The sequence below is a fragment of the Pelodiscus sinensis genome, chromosome 2 (assembly GCF_049634645.1).
Source record: "Pelodiscus sinensis isolate JC-2024 chromosome 2, ASM4963464v1, whole genome shotgun sequence".
NCBI classification, from domain to species: domain Eukaryota; kingdom Metazoa; phylum Chordata; order Testudines; family Trionychidae; genus Pelodiscus; species Pelodiscus sinensis.
In genome coordinates this window covers 222,295,228-222,316,605 of record NC_134712.1, presented here as the reverse complement: position 1 = coordinate 222,316,605, position 21,378 = coordinate 222,295,228, and the positions used below count along the sequence as shown (strand labels likewise).

The 21,378-nt window shown below is 45.1% G+C and overlaps 1 protein-coding gene across 7 annotated transcripts in view; it reads right to left on the bottom strand.

Annotated features, from left to right (window-relative positions):
- Window positions 1-21,378, bottom strand: part of MLLT10 (MLLT10 histone lysine methyltransferase DOT1L cofactor) — a 310,090-nt gene that overhangs the window by 147,583 nt on the left and 141,129 nt on the right. The gene's annotated exons all lie outside the window — the stretch shown is intronic.

Genomic DNA, 21,378 nt, shown 5'->3' with positions numbered 1-21,378 from the left:
AAATGCTCAACTTTCAATCAATTCATCTATTTCCCCAACAAGCACCATTGACATGTAAAGCAAAGTGACATTTAAGTAAGCTTGCTAATAGATGGGGCCATGATGTAACCAAAAAGCCATTTCTCATCACCTATATCAGTTGCAACCTATTAGATTGGTTAGACAAATCATGTCAAATCATCTGAATAGCTTTCTTTGACAGGGTAACAAGCCTGATGGATTTGGAAAAGTAACAGATAGATCTTGACTTTATAAAGGCTTTGATACGTCTCATTTGACCTTCTCACTAACAAACCAGCGAAATACAACCTAGTAAGAGGGAGAAGAGTACATGTTGGAGTATTTAAAACTGGAAGTACTATCCTAGGGATTGTGGCAAGTGCAGCAGCACTTGTCACTGGATAAAATGCCATGTACCTAAACATAATAGAGCAGTGGAGAGAAAATAAGAGAGAGAAAGATGAGTGCATAGCTGGCTGGAAACCCATTCCTAGAAAATAGTTATCAGTGGTTCACAGTCACATTCACCATCACATACTGAGTAGGGTCCCACCAGGCTCAGTTCTGTGTCCTGTTCTTTTTCAATATCTTCATCCATGCTTTAGACAGTGGCACAGAGTACATTCATAAAATTTGTGGATGATACCAAACTGGGAGGGATTTCAAGTGCTTTGGAGGATAGGATTATAATTCAAAATCACCTTGACAAACTAGAGTAACTATCTGAAGTAAAGAGGATAAAATTCAGTAAGGAGAAATGCAAAATACTCCACTTAGGAAGGAACAATCAGTTGCAAATATACAGAATGGGAAAGGAGTACCAAAGAAGGAGATCTGCAGAAAAGGATCTGAAGATCATAACGCATCACAAAATAAATATGAGTTAACAATGTAGCACTGTTGCAAAAAAGGCAAATATTCTTGGTGATATTAGCAGGAGTGTTCTAAGCATGACACAAGAAGTAATTATCTCACTCCACAATGAATAGGCTTCAACTGGCGTACTGTGTCAAGTTCTGGGTGCCACATTTCAGATGTGGATGAATTGGAAAAAGTCTAGAGAAGAGCAACAAAAATTATTTAAGATCTAGAAAGCATGATTAATGAGGGAAGTTTGAAAAAATTGGGTTTGTTTAGTCTGTACAAAAGAAGACTTAGAGGGGACATGATAACTGCTTTCAAGTATCTAAAATGGTGTTACAGGGGGGAAGGAGAAAAAATATTCTCCTTAATCTCTGATGACAGGACAAGAAGCAACGCTCTTAAATTGCAGCACAGGAGGTTTGGTTGCACATTAGGAAAAACTTCCTGTCAGGATAGTTAAACACTGAAATAAATTGCCCAGGGAGGTTGTAGAATCTGTTATTGGAAATTTTTAAGAACAGGTTAGACTAACACCAGTCAGGGATGTCTAAATCAGTGGTTCTCAGTCTGCCGCGCACAGACCACTTACAGCTCAATTAGCACAGAGCTGTGGCCCATGTGACATCCTCAGGGACATACAGGTAGTACTGGATACAGCCCACCTTACACACTGTGGCCCACAGTGGTAAATAAGTTAAGAACCACTGGTCTAGATCATACTTAGTTTGCCTTAAGTGCAGGGCACTGTACTGGAAGACCACTTTTTACTGAGTCTTCCTAAAAATTCAAATAGGTAGAGATGAACATTTTACCATTGCAGAACCTTAGGAGCGTGTCAGGATTCTTATCTTATTAAGCAATACTCCTTTTGGTGTTTTATCATTTACAGATTTTTTCAACTATTATTTCTTCTACTGAAAAGACATAGACATGTAATTCCCAGGATCATTGTTAGCACTTTTAATAAAGATGGGTATCCTCGAGCACAGAAGTTTGATGATATATTACTTATTTGTATTAGTATCTTTGTTAGTATAAATCCTTCAGAATTGAAAACTGAAGGATGTCAGGGGTCCTAGAGATATACTGCAGTTCAAATTGATTAAACAACTTACGAAAATTTCTCTGACAAAAGGAAACCTACTTAAGGCACTCCCATAGTCATCACATAAGATAATGGGTATCACTGTAGAGAAATTAAATGCTTATTTTCTTAATTTTGGAATGCTAGATGATCCACTGAAACACTAGGAGTCCCAACCTCTGGGTTACATAAAAAAAATTCTTTGTATTTTTTACTTTTTTTAATGTCCACTTTAAAAAAAAAGTTTCACGGGTGTCAGACTGTCTTCTTTTCCATTATTATCTGCTGCCACCACTCCAGCAAGGCCCCCTTGCTGCCAGACTTCCCGCCTCTGGGTCTCTCTTGTCCAGGCACATCTGAGGTCTTGCCAAACAACCTACGTTGCTAGACCAAAGAGTCCCAGCTTAGAGAGGTTCAATCTGTAATTCTGAAGTACCCATCACTAATTAGTAAGAAAGAGTTACTCATCTTGTGCAGTAACGGTGGTTCTTCGAAATGTGTCCCCGTGGGTGCTCCACTCTGGGTGCTGGTGTGTCCTCACGCTGGCAACTTTTCTAGCAGTTTCTGCCATGCCGCGCAGGCGCAATGGTGCCCTCTAGCGGTGTAGGAATTGTAAAGCGTATGTGCGCGGCTCCTCCGTTCCTTCTCTACCCGCTAGAGTATAAGGCTCCAAGCAAGGGAAGGAAGGAGGGTAGTGGAGCACCCACGGTGACACATCTCGAAAAACTACCGTTACTGCACAAGGTGAGTAACTCTTTCTTCTCCTTCGAGTGGTCCCCTCTGGGTGACTACAAAGCAGTTGTCGGCTCACGGAGGTGGGTTTGGAGCCGTGTAGTAGTAATTGTGGACAATACAGCCTGTCCCACTGCCATGGAGGATGCTCTGGAAGAGGAAAGAACATAATGTTGTGCAAAAGAGTAGTCAGATGACCAGGTGGCAGCATTGCAAATGTCTTGCAGTGGAACGTTATGAAGGAAGGTGGTTGTGGCAGCTACCACCCTGGTGGAATGAGCTGTGACAGTTCCAGGTAAGCATAGGGCATAAGTTCAAATGCAGGAAGTAATCCATTTAGAAATGCTCTGAGATGAGACTGCTTGTCCCCTAGATCTCTCAGCATATATAAGAGATGAAAAGTCTAGGTGAGGCTCGCCACGGTTTCGTGTGATCAACGTAGAAGGCTAGGGCTCGTTGGACGTCGAGAGTATGCCATGCAGCCTGGACTGGGTCAACGTGAGGCTTCGGAAAGAAGGCAGGTAAGTGTATGGGTTCATTCATGTGGAAGGGGGAGGGTACCTTATGGAGGAACTTAGGGTGGGGTCAGAGTATCACCCTATCCTTTGTAAATACAGTGAATGGAGGGTCAGCCATCAAGGCCGCAAGCTCACTCACCCTCCTTCTGGAGGTAATAGCAACGAGGAAGGATACTTTCATAGACAAATGAGACCAAGAGCAAGTGGCTATAAGTTCGAATGGCGGTTTTGTAAGGCTCTTTAGAATGTGGTTTAAGTCCCAGATGGGGACTGGTGGACGGACAGGAGGAAAGGTATTTTGCAGCCCCTTAAAGAAGCGTTTGGTCAATGGGTTAGCAAGAAAAGAAGTGCCGTCTGTGGGATAGTGAAAGGCAGCTATGGCGGCAGAGTGGATCTTGATACTGCTAAGTGCTAGGACCAACTGTTTTAGGGATAGTAAATAGTCCAGTAGAGTAGGCAAAGGAGCGAGCTGTGGTGGGGTCACATGCGTTTGAGCAAACCAGTGAGACAATCGAATCCATTTATACAGGTAAGCTCTTCTAGTGGAACGTCTTCTACTGTTAATCAGAATGTCCTTCGCCTGTTCTGAGCAGGCAGCCTCGGCATCCTGCAGCCATGAAGGAGCCAGGCACAGAGATGGAGCTTGGTAACATCTGGATGGAGAGTCCAACCATGGTTCTGCGACATAAGGTTGTGCTGAAGAGGAAAGGGGTATGGGTCCATCACTGCCATCCTGAGAAGGTAAGGAAACCACGTTTGTCTGGGCCACGCAGGTGCCACTAAAATGAGCCGCGCCTGGTCCGTCCTGATATTGTTGAGGACTCTGTGTAGGAGCGGGAAGTGGGGAAACGCGTACAGGAGAGGGGCGTCCCATGTGATGGAGCAGGCGCCTCCGAGGGAACGTTTCCCTAGGGCTCCTCTGGAGCAGTAAAGGTGGCACTTTCTGTCGGTTTTTGTCGTGAAGAGGTCCACGTCTGGTTGGCCCCAGTGAAGGAAGAGCGGAGTGAGGACACGTCTGTCGAGCTCCCATTCGTGCTGGTCCAGAAACGTACAGCTTAGTGCATCTGCTGTGATGTTCAGTATTCCGGAAAGGTAAACGGCCAAAGGGGTGACCCCATGTAACAGGCACCAGTTCCAGAGCTTGATAGCTTCCGAACACAGGGAAAGGGATCAAGCACCCCCTTGACGGTTGATGTAATATATGCAGGTGGTATTGTCCGTCATGATGGTAATAGACTTGTGAACTATGTACTTTGTGAAATGTTGGTACGCATATCTGACCGCCCGTAACTTGAGGAGGTTGATATGGAAAGTCTGCTTCATAAATGACTATCTGCCCTGGGCCGTGATGTGGCCTAAGTGGGCCCCCCCATCCCATGAGTGAGGCATTTGTTATAACTGTGAGAGTGGAAGGTGGACGTTGGAAAGGAACGCCCTGTAACATGTTTTGAGGAACAGTCCACCAAAGTAGGGAGTTAGTGATGCATGGTGGAATGGCAACGGGCTTGGAAAGTTGGCCTCTGGAAGGCTTGTAAACTGTCACGAGCCAGGACTGGAGAGGTCTCACGTGAAATCTGGCCAAGTTGACGACGATGGTCGTGGAAGCCATGCGCCCGAGGATCTTGAGGCAGTCGCAGACTGTGACAGTCGGCACCGATTGTACTGCCCTGATAAGGTCGCATATGGTTGCGAACCTGTGCTCGGGAAGTGTAGCCCTCGCTGTGACCGTGTCGATGAGGACACCTATGAATTCTAGTCTCTGCACTGGGAGTAGGGTGGATTTTGCATAATTTATGTGAAACCCTAGGCTGAGTTGAAGGGCTACTGTGGTATCTGTCATGGCCTTGGTCTCGTGGAAGGACGCACCTTTTCTGAGGCAATCGTCCAGATACGGGAATATTATGATGCCTTGACGTCAAAGTGAGGCCATAACAACTGCCAGGGTTTTGATGGCGGATGGGGTGTGATGTGCTGTTGTTGTTGCCACTGTGGTCTACTGAGTTGCCGCTGAGTTCTTTGTTTCTGGTGGAAATCGTATTTGGGTTGTTGTCTAAACAACTCTCTTGGGCATTGGTAAGGCAGGTACCTAGTTCTCTTGAATGGAGGAGTGTACATTCTGAGGGTTCTGAGAGTCATACGGGAGTCCTTCATAAAATGCAACACCTCGTCGGTTTTAGCTGCAAAAAGGTTGGTCCGGTCAAAAGGCAGGTCCTCAACCTTCTGCTGTAGATCCTTAGGTACCCCAGATGCGTGTAACCAAGAAATCCTGCGAAGCACAATCACCATGGCCATAATATGAGCTGCGGTGTCTTCCAGGTCCATGGAGGACTGTAAGGCTGTGCAGGAGATGGTGTGGCCTTCCTGCATAATATTGAGCAGGGTTGACCTTTTGTGCTCCGGAAGGTGCTGGAGGAGGTCTTGGAGCTTGGAGTAATTAGTGTGCTTGTAGTCTGCGAGCACGGCAGTATAGTTCACCGCCCTGAGGAGTAATGTGGCTGAAGAGTAAACTTTTCGGCCCATAATGTCCACTTCCTTGTGGTCCTTATCCTGTGCGATCATTCTAAGGTTAGGCTGTTTACTTTTGTGTCGCACCGAGTCTACCATTAGAGAATTAGAAGGTGAATGGGTAAAAAGGAAGTCCATATTCTTTGGAGCAGAGCAAGGCGATGCGGCTTGGGTGGTGGCGGTGCCGACAGTGGGGGCGTTGATGGTGCTGAGGCTTGTTCCAGCACCGGAGCAGTCGAAGGTGGTTTGTCAGCACGGGCCTTCTTCGCTGCCGAGCTCGGTGCTGTTTTGGCATGGCTCGGCGCCGTACGCTATTTCAGTAGAGCAGTCGGTGCCGAGGACAGCTTAGGTGCAGTAGCGTTCGGTGCCGCTGACTTTTGTCTTGGCTCTGAATGAGCTCTTTTATGCTGTGCCGACATCTTAATCTGCGCCACACCTGAGGTTCCCAACCTATCCTCAGTGCTGACCCGTACCACTGACAGTGCCGAGGATAGAGATGGAGTCAGAGAGAGAGACCGGTTTTGGAGGTCATGGAGCCAGAGTGGGCGGCAAGTTGACTTTTCTCCATACCCTTACTCAGTTGAGGTGGTCTAGACATCGCAGGAGAGTCCTTGGAGGAAGGACGTAGGGTCTTCTCATATAAGAGAGTCTTTAGTCTGTTGGCTTGGTCTCAGCGTGCCCTCGCTGTGAATTTGGAGCAGTGCAGGCACTTTTGAGTCTGGTGCACCTCCCCAAGGCACTTAATACACTTCGAGTGCCCGTCCGAAGCGGGCATGGCATCTCGACATGACTCGCAATGTTTGAAGCCCGGAGAGCCGGGCATGAGGGGTTGGGGAAAAGCGGCAAGCCGCAACGAGAAAAAAATTTTTTTTTAAACTAGTCTGGGAAGGAGAATAGGGCTAAAAACTTGGATAATGAGTTAACTAAGAATTAAAACAGGGTATTTAACTATTTTTTCACAGACGTAAGGAGAACAGTCGGCTCCGTCTGCTGCCAAGGACGGCAGAGAAGGAACTGAGGAGCCGCGCCGCGCATGCACTCAACAATTCCTACGTTGCTAGAGGGCACCATTGCGCCTGCACGGCATGGCAAAAACTGCTAGAAAAGTCTCCAGTCGCCGGCACAAGGACGCACCAGCACCCAGAGTGGAGCTCCCATGGGGACCACTCGAAAGGCCACATTTAGCACTTTTACAGCATTTCACATCTTCAGATTGCTGTACAAAATTAATCACCATGACAATTGCAGAATCAACACTCGCAATGTCATGTATGTCTAAGGCTTTTTCTACACTACACAACTTTTGGCAAGACCACTGTGTCACCAAAAGTCAGGCACTGAAAATACTGTAGATCCACTTTCCAACAAAAAACTTTTACCCCCCACAAGTGCAGACAAAGTACTGTTTACACTAGCACTCGCTGCAGCAAAGCTTTTTGGGTTCCAGGGAAGAGGGGACAATTAAGCACCTGTGAACAACAAAAGTCTTTTCACTCAATTGTCAGTGTAGATAATTGGTTTATGCTACAGCCTTTTGTCAATGTAACAAAATCACTCAGGGGCATGGCAGATCTATCAACATAGCTATGGTCTCTCAAGGAGATGGAGCATGAAGAAGTTACCTACCTTGATGGTAAAGATGGTTCTTCTAGATCAGTGGTCTCCAATCTTTTTACACCCAAGATCACTTTTTAAATGAAAGAACGAGCCAAGATCTACCACCCCGCCCCTTCCTTCAAGCCCTACTCTCTCTATTCTCCTCCTCTCCATCACTTGCTATCCCCAACCCTTATACTGATGCTTTTTCCCCCCCAATTCTTCTGTAGGAAGAGGTTTTTCCAACATTTGACCTGTCTCGACTGGACCAAATGTCAGAAAAAACCCTCCGTTTGGAAGCCCTCTTATTCCTCGTGGAAAGAGGAATATAGGGGTTACCAAAAGAGCATGTTTGCTCCTCCACTTTTTTTTTAGTGGAAGAACAAACGCATCCCTGGATGTGGAAGAGTTTTTCTGGGATACCTCTGGAATCCCGGAAAAACTCCTGCAATCTAGCTGTACCCTCATTGGGTTGAGACAGGTTGTGTGGGCTCTGGGGTGGGAAAGAGGGGTTTGGGTGTGGAAAGGAGTGAGAAGTGCAAGTTCTGGGAGGGAAATTTGGATGCAAGAGGAGGTGGAGGAGAGGATGCTGGTTCAGGGAGGGGGCTCCAGGCTGGGGAGGGTTGGGGTCAGGTGGAGGGTTGGGGTACTGAGCAAGCCACAGGCTTGTGGATGTGAGGGAACAGGAGTTTGGGTTGAGGGATGGGAGGCGCTCAGGGCAGGGAGGTTAGGAGTATAATGGGCTCAGGATGCAGATTTGTGGTGTGTGGATGGTGTAGGAGCATTGTGGCAAAAGACTGAGGATGTGGGGGTGCAGGAGTTTGGCAATGTGAGAGGCTCAGGACGGGGGGTTCCAGTGTATGACAGGTTCAAATCTAGGGTCTGGGGGAGGAGCGGCAGGAGAGTTATGATGCTGCGGACAGATGGGGGTTTGTTGGCCAGGCTTCATTTTTAAATAAAATATGTCAAACACAAAAAGTTTCAGCATTGTTTTTATTTATGAGAACCTGTTTTGATTCAGGGGTCACTGAAAAGTCAGTTGGGGACACACAAGTGAGATGCAAAAAAAAAGTAACTCCTCCAAAGCCTCACTAATGTGGCCCCAACTGTGCTGGTGGAAGCAGGGGACATGGAACTGGGGAAGGGTGCTAGTGGGTGCTGGGACAGAGGACAGGATGGCAGTGGAGACAAGGGTCAGGATGCTGGGGTGGGGACAGGGTGCCAGCGGGGGCAGGGGGACAGGGTGCCGGTGGGGGCAGAGTGCCAGTGGGAACTGGGAGCAGGGTTTTGGTGGGGGCAGGGAATCCTCCACCCTCCCCCCAGAGAAGGGAAGCTCCAGCAAGAGTCTCCTCCCGGGACTCCTCCCCCACCCCCCACAAAGGAGGAAAGCTCCAGCGTATGCTTCCCCCTGGGACTCCCCTCCTCCTCCCCGGCGCATGCTTCCCTCCAGGATTCCTACCTCCTCCCCCATAGAGGAGGGAAGCCCCGGCATGCACTCCCCCTCGGGACTCCTCCCCACCTCCCCGGCGCACACTTGCCCTAGGACAGTGGTCCCCAACCTTTTGGGGCTGCCGGGTGCCTAGGGGTGGGGCCACTCGCACTGGGCAGGGCCACCCATACGCTGCGCCCAGGGACCGGGGCCACCCATGCGCCGCACTCCTGGGGCCAGAGCCACTCCTGTGCCGCATGCCCAGGAGCCAGCAGCGCCCATGCGCTGCGTGCCTGGGGCCGGCGCCGCTCCTGTGCCACGTGTTCAGGGGCGGGGACACTCATACATCACGCGCCCAGGGCCGGCACAGCCCATATACTGCGTGCCTGGGGGTGGGGGGTTAGGCCGACCATGTGCCGCGCACCCAAGGGCCCGCACTGCCCATACATCGCACGCCCAGGGCTGGCAAAGCCCTTGCGCTGTGGACCCGGGGGCAGGGCCACTCATACGCTGCGCGCCCAGGGGCCGGCACCGCCCATGCACCATGTGACTGGGGGCGGGGCTGGCCCCGATCACTCAGCAAGCGCATAGAAATGGCCCAGTGAGCACCATGGTGCCCGCGGGCACCGGATTGGGGACCACTACCCTAGGGACTCCTACCTCCTCCCCCGCAGAGGAGGGGAGTCCCGGTGCGCACCTTCCCCTGGAAGCCCCCGCATGTACCTTCCTCCGGGACTCCTACCTCCACAGACCTGGAGGAGGGGAGCAGGCAGTGCACTTCCGGAAACCCCAGAAGTGGCACGCAGCTGCCGGACTTCCCTCTACCCCACAGGAAGTTGGCACTACCTCCATTTTCAGAGGTAGGCAGCGGGGCTTCTTGGGGGTGGGGGAAATTGGGGAGCCCCTGATGCCCCGTGATTGACAGGTTGGTGACCATGATTCTAGATGTATGTCCCTGTGGGTGCTCCACATTAGGTGTTGGTGCATCCCAATGTCAGCCTATTGGAGAATTTTCCTAGCAGGATCTGGATGCACCATATGCACACAGTAGCCACCTTGAATATTGTCTGTTAGCTATGTGCACAGCACGATCCCCTCACCATTCCTTCTCTACAGTGGTAATCCTGATTACCGACTCCAAAGTAGAAGGCAGGAGGATAGGTAATTGAGCACCCACAGACATACACATCTCAAAGAACCATTGTTACCATCAAGGTAAGTAACTTCTTTGAGTGATGTCCCCATGGGTGCTCCACATTAGGTGACTGTAAAACAGTGCCCTGATGGAGGGGGGGCTTTGGAGAGGTGGTTGCACCAGAGGAGAGAGAGAGGACTGTTCGACCTAGGGTAGTGGCAGGTATCAGACCTGGTGTGATAGCACAGTGGTTAGCAAAGATGTAGTCTGATGACCACAGGACAGCCCTACAAATGTCCAATATGGGACATTAGCTAGAAAAGCCATAGACATCACTATGGCCCTTGTGGAATGTGCTGTGACATGGAGGGCAGGTTGTTTATTCTATATGGGGTAACATTGGATACATGATGATATCCACCTGGCAATGAGCTGAGAGGTGACTGGCTGGCCTTTGGAGTGCTCTAAAGTAGACAAGAAGAGCCTGGGAGATTTACAGAATGACCAGATTCTGTCCAGGTAAAAGGCAAGGTCCATTCTAATGTCCAACGTGTATAAGGATGCCTCTAAAGGGTGTTCATGAAATTTAGGAAAAAACGTAGGTAGATATATTGGTTCATTAACATTAAAGGCAGAAGCTACTTTCAGCAGACATTTAGGATAAGGTCATAGAATGACTTTATGCCTCAAATACCATGAAAGAAGGATCTGCCATGAGCACTGCTATTTCTCCCACTCTCCTCACTGAGGTTATTATAATGAGGAAGGACACTTTCACTGACAAATGAAGGAGGAACAAGAAGGCAAGAGATTCAGAAGGATGCCTCATAAGAGCATTCATGACCAACTTTAGATCCCAGGGTGGCTCTGGCTCAGGGACAACTAGGTATACTTTGAGTAGGCCAATTAAAAATCCTTTGGTTGTAGGGTGTGAAATTATGGAAAACCCCTGGTTTATGAACTATGGTGATGGCGGAAAGATGGACTTTTATAGAACTGACTGATGAGCCAGGTTCCTTGAGATCTAAGAGGTAACTCAAGAATGGATGAAATGCCAGAAGTAGATGGGGAGGTAATCTGTCTGGTCTTGAACCAGGTGGAGAATTGTGTCCATTTATGGAGGTAAGTACATCTGGTGGAAGGTCGGCAGCTATTCAGAAGGATATGTTTCACTCAATCATAGCAAGTGTGTTCAGCATTGTGGCACTATGGAATAACCTGGCTTTGAGGTGAAAACTGGTGGGAATGGGATGTACCAGACAACTCCGTTGCTACACGAATGGGTCTAGCTGGTTCAGAAAGAGTTGAGGGTTGCATAGTACAAGTTGAAGGAGATAGGGGAACTGTGATTGCTTGGGCCACATTGGTAAGATCAAGATGATGAGAGCTCGATCTTGTCAATCACCCAACTGATAAGTGGTAGAGGTGGAAAAGCGTAGAGCAGAGGTAAGAGAATCTTTTTGGGGGGCTACCGACCCACAGGAAAGTTAGTTGGGGGCCCACATATAAGTGAGAATAAAAAAAACCCACAACCCTCATTGACGTGTCCCCCAACTGAGAAGACGAAAGACACTCCCCACATTACCCTCACACATCAGAGCCTTGGGGGGGGAGGGCAGCCTAGCAGATTGAGAGTCCTCCAGCCACATAGTGGGGCAACAAGGAGGCTGGAGTACAGTCTGGGCTCTATAATGCTGTGAGGGCCCCTGAGCCTTGGGGGCCAGATCCAGGCAAGCCGACGAGAGGTGGGGGAGGCATATCCAGCCCCTGGGCCTGAGGTTCTCCACCCTGGCATACAGGAAGTGTCTTGACCATGTCACAAGAAAGGCATCTCCAAGTGATCCCTTCCCCATGCTTGCCAGCTCTGAAGCAGAAACAGTGACATTTGCGATTCTTTCACATGGTGATCAGGTCAGTGTCTGCAATTCACCAGTTGAGGAACATTGTTTGAATGACTGTTGGGTGAATTCTCATTCGTGTTGCTGGAAGAAGCTGCAGCTGAGGCCATCTGCCCTCATATTCTGGTTGCATGGCAGGTATGATGCTAAGGGCATTATGTTATGGCGAATACACTAGTTCCAGAATTTTACCACCTCCAAGCATAGACAGTGTCATCATGCTCCTCCCTGGCCATTTATTTAAGACATGCAACTGGTTTTGTCAGTAAAGATGCAGACCATTTGGTTCTGGATTATAGGGATAAAGTGTTTTCAGGCATTGCGGACAGCTCAGAGTTCTAATAAATTGATGTGGAGCTTTGTTTCAAATGGATTCCATCTGCATTGTTTTATTAGATGTCCCAGGTGAGCCCCCAGCCTAATATGGGAGGCATCCATGGTGAATATGTAAGATGGCGGATCTTGGTGAAAGGGTACGCCCTGCATGACATTGCATGGTTCCAACAACCAATCCAGGGATAGTAGAACACATTATGGTGGTAAAACTCTCTTGTATAGCAGGCTCTGTATACTGTGATGAGCCATGCTTTAAGGTAGTACATGTGGAGTCTGGCATATTTGACCTGGTAGAGGCTATATGACCCAGTATTTGTAAACAAGTCATGATATTGGTAAAGGGACTGAATTTGACTGTGGAAATAAATATCCCCAGAGCCATGAATCTGTTTTGTAGTGTTGTGGTTCTTACATTGCATTCAAATGAGCTCCTATGAACTCAAGCGTCTGCGTGGGAACGAGAGTGGATTTTTGGTAGTTTTTCTAGTAACCCCAGAGTGTGGAAGAGTGATATCATCGCCTGCAACATGATTTGTCTTTTTTTGCAGGTCGATCCTTTGATTAGGCAATCATCGAGGTACTGCAAAATTATTACCTGATGACATTGAAGATGTGCTGCAACTAATGCTAGGGTTTGAGAGAAAACCCTGGGAGCTGTGGAAATACCAAATGGTCACTGGAAATGCCATAATGATCACTGCCAGTCGTGAATCGCAGAAACCGTCTGTGGGACAGGTGAAGGGTCATGTGGAAATAGGATTCTTGGAGGTTGAGGGCCGAGAACCAGTCACCAGTGCGGGGATGATCATGGAGAAGGTAACTATTTTGAACCTGCTGTTTTGGACAAATTTGTTGAGGATTCTGAGATCTAATATAGGTCTCCAAACTCTCATCTTCTTTTAAGTGAGGAAACAGTAGGAATAGAATCCTCTGCCGTGGTATTGGGGTGGTACTTGTTCTACTCCTCCAAGTTGGAGAAGGTACTGAACCTCCAAGTGTAGAAAACTCATGAGAAGGGTCCCTGAAGAGTAAAAGGGAGGGTAGGTGGCACTTGTTTAAAGGGAATTAGCTATCCTGATTGGATCATTTTCAAAACACACCGGTCCAATGTGATGTTCACCCAAGAATGGAAGAAAGGGAGGAGCCGGTAGGATGGATTTGAAGTTTGCACTGAAATTGGGATGTTCAGACCCTTGACCAAAACTTCAAAAGCCTTGTTTCAAGGTAGATGGCTGGTTAGTTGACAGTGGAGCTTGTTGTGGGTGATAACATTGGTAACATTGCCTGGATCAGTATTCAAAAGGCTTAAATTGGGGTCTAGTGTATGGATTGCTACCCTAAATTATAGTGTAGCTGAGCAATAGAACTTATGCCCTAGAAAGTCTAAGTGCTTATGGTCCTTGTCTTGCGGTAATTTCACTTTATAGTGAACCATGTCAACGACCAGCAAATTCAGGGAAGAATGGGGAAAAAAATCAATATCTTTCTCTGGGACAAAATATTTTCTGTCAACTCTTTTGCTAGTGGAGGGGGAGCCTGATGCCAGAGTCTGCCAAATAACGTCTGATGGTTCTAGGATAGTATCATCTGTAGGAAGGGCTATCTTTGTAGTGCCAGAGGGTGATAGTATCTTCAACAGTTCATGTTCTTCCTGCACCTCTTGCAGGAACTGTTTGATGTCTTCTGTCAGTGGGATCACTGCCTCATCCGGGGAGGAAGAGGAGTTGTGACGAGGGAATTGGACCTCTCAACCTCTTCCACCTCCATGGTCTCATCTTCTCGCATCTTAGATGTTATACGAAGTGATGATGGTCTGGATGGTGACCACGCTGGTGTGCTTAGGGCAGTGTGATTTCAGCTGTAGGAAGACCAAGTTTGCCATGGTGCCCAGTGTGGCAGATAGGATGGAGGAGGGTATAGCCATGCATGTTGGTACCAATGAGGTGGCAGTGGTCTATCTAAGGATATGGACGATGGTCAGTTCCATATAGGTTTATGGCTCGTCAGTGACGAATGTTGTGAGAAGCAGCAGATACACTGGTCATCCACTCTGGCATCGCTATCATGTGTAGAGAGCACCAGAGACTTAGACAAGGGAGGGACGGTGCTGGTAGAGGAATGGTTGGTAGTGCGCAAAGAGATCTGTGGTGCAGGAGACTGTGCATCAGCCTGATGGAGGAAGTGTGTTGGTGCAGAGGACCTCTTTGGTGTAGAGTATTCTGGTACCAAGGAGGAAGCAGTTGTCGGTGCAGGAGAGTGGGTCGGCACTGACAGCAGTGCCAGAGGAGGCAGCATGTCGGTATAGGTAGCTTTAGGCACCTGGTGCCATGCAGTGGTATGGCACGGTGCCATGGTCTTCAATGCTGATGTGGTTGTCTTCTCCAATGGAGCCTTCCTGGGCACTGAGGGCTTCCATGAAGAGAAGGTGCCAGGCTTGTCACCTGTGCTTAATTTTAGCTGAAGTAGGAACCAGAGGTAGAGAGTTAGCAGGCAAAATAATCTACTTACAAGAGTCCTTGCTGGAGAGGAGGAAGATGCTCGTCATTTTGTTGCTGCATGAGGCTGAGCCTTTTCTTTAGCTCCGGTGGAAGGAGCATCCTCCATACTAGGCCTGAGAGACTTCTCCCATAGATAGGACTGGAACAAAGCTCTCTATCATGACAGGTCGATGCTGTCATGCTACTGCAGTATGAGCATTTGGCAGGAATATGCTGCCCACTGAGACAGCAGATGCATGAGGAGTGGCCATCCGATACGGGCACTGCCTCCCTGCATGTGTCTCACCTCTTGAAACCTGGAGTTCTGAGCACTGTAGTGACAGACTGAAATCACTCTCCTCGCTCCACAAGTTTGATGTTTGTTTTTTTTTTAAATAAAAAGGGAACCAAGGGAGGTTCTGAGGGGTAAGGAAAACATGACCTCAAGGTTGTTCATTTATTCCAAAAGAAAAAAAAATTAATAGAGGGCAATGAAAAGGAAAAAAAACGAGGAAAGCTGAGGAAAAAAGTTACTAAATATAATATTTATCTTTTTAGGAGAAGGCACCTGTACTCCTAAGTGCTCCATCTGCTGCTGGGGATGGTAGAGAAGGAACTGAGCCAGAATGGCACTGCGCACACACCTAACAAAACAACACAACACACAAGGCAGCTACTGCACATGCACAGCGCATCCAGATACTGCTAAGAAAATTCTCCAATCAATCAGCACGGGGACTCACCAACTTCTAATGTGGAGCACCCAAGGGGACATCACTCAAAAAAGAACAACATCTTCACTCAGGCTGTGTCCATGGTACATGGTTAAGTCGACTTAAGATACGTCAGTATTGAGTCACTGCTATAATTAAACTGCTGTTGCATGTCCACACTATATTCCTCATGTTGGTGGAGCACATACATCCAAAATATCAGCTCCTGCACTGACACAGAAAGCAATGCACTATGAATAGCTGCATTATGCTTTGGAAAGGGTTTACAATGCCAATATGGGGACAGGTACAGTATCATATGGAAGGCTTCTCAATCCCATCTTTCCTGGGCATCCTACTACACTGCCAACTGCTTTTCAATTGCTCTGGTAACATGCAATCTAATCACCTTCAACATGGATCCTTCACTGCATTCAATTTTGTGCTGTCTTTTATGAACTCAAGTCTCTATGAGGAGATCAGCAGGATGCTATTTGGTTGAAGGATGTTTTGAAGGAACATATTAACACTAAGACACAGTAATGTGTGATGGTGTATTGTGCTAAGCCTGGCACTGTTCCTTTGCACTATACTATAAAGCTTTGTAATGACTGCTATGTGTGCCAAAATGTAACACGTTAAATAACTTTTTAAAGCAGCACCTGGTAATATGACCAAACTGAAACGGCTGAAGATATAAGAAGCCCACAGAAGGGGTGAGAGTTTTTGAGGGGGTGTATGCATGTAAGAGAGAGATGGTATGTGTGCTTGGGGACACTGAATGTTTTGATACACTGTCTCCTTAAGTACAGAATTCACCAGTCTGAAAACTTGTTCAGAGAGCAGCCAGAAGCAAACAATCCTGAGTCAGAAGCTGGTGCACAGACAGCAGCAGCTTCCTCCTCAACTTTCAACCCAGCTCAGTGGAGACCAGCACATCAGCAGGGGGAACAGGACATCCCAACATCAGCCTCTGACTCCTCCCCCGCTCTTCACAGCCAACAGTCTCATCCCTAGCCCCACCCAGCAGCAGTCCATTCTACCTCCCTGATACTGCAGTCCCGGTGCCAAGAACAGCAGGATTTTCCACTCATGTTTTGATTATATGATTTTCTCCAACTTCTCAAACAGCCTTTTCTCCCCACAGACCAAGGAGATTCACCATCACATGCCAGACAAGAGTGTGTTTGTTGCCAAGAGGAAGCATGCTCAGATGGGCAACAGCTGTGTGAGCTCTCCATGCTGAGCAATTTCTAAATTTCCTGTGAAAGGAGAGTGGCTCATGCCTTTGTACCTGGATGGAAGGCAGCAAATTTCAAATCAGTGAGCAGAGTAGTCACAGTGGGTACTGTGGAATACCTACCTGGAGGCTAGTTAAATGATGTAAGGGACACAATGTCTACCTGATGCTGTGTCACTCTGTCGCAAAAAGTTCTATCATTCTCATTGAGATGGTTTTGTTTTGTCAACATAGAATAAAAGATTTTTGGCAGGAAGAACATTGCAGTGTGTACACCTCCACTGTTTTGCCAACAAAACTATAGTGTAAACAAGGCCTCGGTGTTATAGTAGCACAGCTGCAGCACTGTACGTGTATAAATGCACTCAAATAAGAAATGTGATAAATGTTATACAAAGCCAGAATGTTCTGCTATCTATCATAAAATCCTATGCTGTCCACAGGCTAGTTTTCAGGAAACCAACTGATGTGCTACAGGAAGTCTGGAATTACAAGCTACTCTACATATATTTGATTACCCTAAATAAATCATCTTCTTAATAACTGAAAATATCTGGAGTTGAGTGTGCCTGGCCTTTCAGGGTCAAAACAAGAACGAACACAAAATCAGGGAATGGCTCTCCCCAAAACAAATCAGCTAAGAAGAGCAGACCCAATTCATAAATGACAAAGCATGAAACACACACCATAGGAACCATTCTAGCCAGGGCAAAGACAGAGCAACCCCTAACTGACCCAAGATCAGGAGAAGCACATAAGTTGGATTTCAGATACCCTTGGCTATCCTTTTATTAAAATTTAAACAAACAATCAGAGAAATATTACAATATATTTCCTTTGGAGGATACAAATAGTTAATTTGTCTTTTAAATTAAGAAGGCTTAGATTTACAACAACTAAAACTTTAGTTTAATTTACAATTTTATCGGAACTTTTTTTAATTATCTGGGTTTGTTACTCAGTCAAAATGCTATATGAATTGTGGTTTGAGGCTATTTTTAATCTTATTTCTTGAAGGTTGAGTTCCTTTACAATTATTGTTCTGAGAAATGCAAGCAATGTAATATTTTCTATCAACATTTTAGGTCTAATGCTGGATTGGAAAAATCTTTAGAGGAAATATTACTATCCCAAAGTTATTTTTGATGTCATCAGAAAATAAAAACTCATTATAAGCATCTAGCAAATATGGATTAATATCACTGGTAGCTTCAGTAAATATGACAACACAGGGAAATAAAAAAAATGTGAGAAAATAGCCTATAGAAAATAAAATTTATCTGAATTCCCATTTTACATTTAAAGGGACATGAGTAAAAAAAGAGGATTATGTGAAAATGAGACCTTCGTTCTCAGACTTCAGCAAGAGTTGCATGTGCTTACCTAAAGACAGAATCCGGCCCTTGTTTATGTACATGTTAAACTACTTTTTAACCCTGTTACCGCAGCAAAAATAATACTGAATTATATGCGGGTTTACATATCACGAGAATGATTAACTTACAGATGAAGAGTGTTTACTTATCGGTAATACTAGAGTCAGCACTGGAAACTCAATCTAGTCTGACAGTGAGGAGTAAAATAAATATAAATATACCATCTTTTTACTTGGAAACCAAGCAGGTTCACCATGGAAGCCAGTAAAAAAGAAACACCAGCATCCATTATGCTATTTTTAAAGAGTCAGTTTTCAGGGTATAAGCACACACTTCAAGGCCATTTGAATTTAACTAGTTAACCACTCCTTTACCCACTGTGCACAATTCATATTCATTTGTTTTCTGACTACATTGCATACAGGATAAACAAGACCACATTTTTAGATCCAACACATTACAATCAAACAGTCCTATTCAAGGATTATTGCCATTAAACTCTCAAAGGTAGATTTTACAATCCAGAAGAAGGAGAAAGGAGGAGGAGAAGGACAGCCAGAGGGTTTTTCATTACATCTTCAACAGTTTTCAACTATCCAAAGCTACATTCATTTTTGTTTTGGGACCACATCCCATAAATAGCACTAGTTTATATTTTTCCAAGGCTCCATAAAAACTAAGTCACATAAAGACAAGCAGCGATGGATTGCCATCTGCTGTTGCTTGCAAAAGATAAATCAAGTTTAACAAAATAACTAATCTTCATACTACACTATGCTTGTTGATCTGTAATAAAATAACAACAATAATACCTAGATCTCATATAGCAATCTTCATCAGCCAATTTTACAAAAGAGGTTACTGAAAGTATTCCAAGCAAAGAAAAGCATTCTGCAATACAATTTTAAGAGGTCTGTCCTCTAATAATGCAAATTATTAAAAGGTAAAAAAATACACCTATGAAAAAGTTAACTATAGTAAACTACCTTTTTTGTGATCTGTGGTCTTAACCGTGAAAGTGCTTTACAAATATGTGATATGTAAAGTGAACAAAGATTGATGTATGAAATAACTATCCCATTTACAATATGAAGAACCTTTCAAATACCAAAATAGTAGATAACTATCAAATTAACAGAACTGCTTGGCTTTGTTTTACAGATATTGTGGATTTAATTCTGCCTCTGGGGTAGTACTGAAGGCAAGGTTCACAGAACCTTTATCTCCTTTTCTCAGTACATCTAGAAAGGGAGCAAATACAATTCAACTCCCAGAACTGGGAAGTACAAATATAAATAATAGTGGAGCTGGTGGAATTAACTGTCACAGACAGAAGAGATGCTAGGTGTGGCAAGTATTGAGCAGCTGTGCTAGGAAGTGCTGGCTATACTTGTTGAATAGGTGTAGCAAGAGGTGCCCTTCCTAGTGTTCCCCGCAAGGACTAGACATATGAGTTTAATACGCATAATACCCTCTCTCACTTCTCTTCAATGCTGCTCAAGTTTTAACAGCTATAAATCAGACCCATGTTCACACCTAATAATTACAGGAGAGTAATTTGATTTACATTTTAAAAATTAAGTAGCATGTTTGAGTTGTCAGCTTTGTTCTATTGTAAACAGACTAAATTGATCAACCCCTATTCTGAAAAATTGTAAAATGCAACATGATAGACAAACAAATAGTGATATTACTACTGACTTCAGCTAATAGCAAGACAAATATTAATTGCTTTCACTTTATAAAAGTTTTGTCATCCATATTTATTCTAAGACTTTGTTTTTGAGTTTCCGTCCAATAAATAATTAGGATGTGCTAATATTTCCAGTCCTAATGTTACACTATCCATAATACCTCCACTGCAAAAGCCTACAAAGCAAATGTCGCAAGTAGACATCAAAATGTTTTCTAACAGATTTCAGATTTATTTCCCAAAATCAAATTCTTTTCTGGCATAATGTATTTTTTAATTTTTAAAGTTAGTTTAGAGAGAAAAAATACATCTGAATCAAGTTACCTGCAGAGGTGCCAGGTGAGGTAAAAGGGTAAGTAGTTAATGTAATTATTCAGACAAAGCACAGCCAAGATTAAATGTTTAAAAAAATCTCGAGGAAAACTAGGAAGCACATTCAGACTAGGGTTGTAATAGTGTAGTCGATTAACCGATAAGTAAAAGCTTATAGGTTAATGCTATAGACTACACGCATTTCCCCTACCCTTGCCAGTAAATTTAGCAGCAGGCTGGCCACAGTCTGGCTCAGTCCTGGCTTGAAATGGGTCCGCGCTAGAGCTCTGTATTTAAAGTGTATTAGGAGCTGGGCAGGCAGGCAGCCCCGCTCAGTTCTATCTCGCACCAGGTACAGGAGCTCAGACCCCCTTAGACAGGAGCTGCTACCCCCCTGCGTTGCTGCCTATTTATGAGAGGTAGCAGCATAGGGCGACAGGCAGCTGGTCTGCGAGGGAAGCTGGTTTTTAAACTGGCTCCCCTTGTGGTCCAGCACCCTCCTGCCACCCTGCACTGCTGCCTCTGATACAAAGGCAGCAGCACAGAGTGGCAGGGGGCTCCTCAGGAGTGAAGCTGGAGCATACTGGCTGCCAGCCCTGCCCCCAGAGACTACAGATTAGTCAAATAACTGACAAGAATTCTTAGTTATTCGACTATTCAATTAACCAATATTTAACATCCCTAATTCAGACATGGTGAAAATGTGCTTGCAGATCTAAAAATCCACAAAATTTCTCTCTGAGGAAAGACCCTATATACTATTCATTCAAATTTCTTCTCTCTACTATTAAAACTGTAGTTTCTAAATACCATAAACAAACATATTTAATAAAGAAACATGTTTATGTATCTCAATTTTATTCTTATTTCATCCTTTGAATAAATATGAAATTTCAAGTCTTTTCATTCAAAATTTTAAAAGATTAAATTTAAAAAAAGAAAAAATAGGAATACAGGGTTTGTACCTGTAAACTGTCACTTTTATGATCCCTAGGGATGCAAGTAGGTTTGCATTATTATGTAATTATCTGCTATTTTGTTCTACAATGTTCAGACAGCAAAATGACCTTACATAATTGTGAATTTGGTAGCGTGAGCCAAAAATTTGCAAGCATTCACTTACCAATATAGAATCAACCTTCTTCCCTAAACTATCTAAAATCAAAGTATAAGAAGAGTAAGTCAACAAGGATTCAAATTAGATGTTAATCATGCTCTTTATATTTAAAAAAAATTCAAATTCCCATGTGACACGTCATTCTGCCATCACAGTGGGCTTAACTGTACCTCTCAAAATAATCTGCCAACAAGCAATCTTGCTAACCTCAAACCTAATTTATCCAATGATGAAGGGAAAAAACAAAAAAATAAGAGGTATTTAATTACTGCACCTAATGCGACTGGTTACCAATATGTGTTTTAAAACTGTCTTTTTATAGTAACAAAAACAAACAAACAAAGATATCACCA